The 274-nt window shown below is 29.6% G+C and overlaps 1 long non-coding RNA gene across 1 annotated transcript in view; it reads right to left on the bottom strand.

The window, feature by feature from the left end:
• LOC110270859 overlaps positions 1-274 on the bottom strand; it is a 17886-nt gene that overhangs the window by 12565 nt on the left and 5047 nt on the right. The window lies entirely within an intron of this gene.

Raw genomic sequence — 274 nt, 5'->3', positions numbered from 1 at the left:
AAGATTAGTTGTGTGAATTTTTTTAATGTGCATGACTTTGTTTGCTAGATCATAAATTTCTGTATTCATCAACAATGTATATATTTTGTTTCTCTATTTGAGAATCAAGTGTACCATGGGTTAAAAATATCCTGTTATAGCCGAATTAAGTAACTTCCAAATTTTAGTGGTTAGCAAGAGCTTTATTATTATATTTTAATTATGTAAGTACGATAATATAATAAACACTTAGGCTGGTGGAAAGTGATGTTGCAAAACACACCACGCTCGTTAG

The sequence above is a fragment of the Arachis ipaensis genome, chromosome B04 (genome assembly GCF_000816755.2).
Source record: "Arachis ipaensis cultivar K30076 chromosome B04, Araip1.1, whole genome shotgun sequence".
In the NCBI taxonomy this organism is placed as follows: domain Eukaryota; kingdom Viridiplantae; phylum Streptophyta; class Magnoliopsida; order Fabales; family Fabaceae; genus Arachis; species Arachis ipaensis.
Note: the sequence above shows the minus strand (reverse complement) of the source record. Positions and strands in the feature narration are given on the sequence as shown.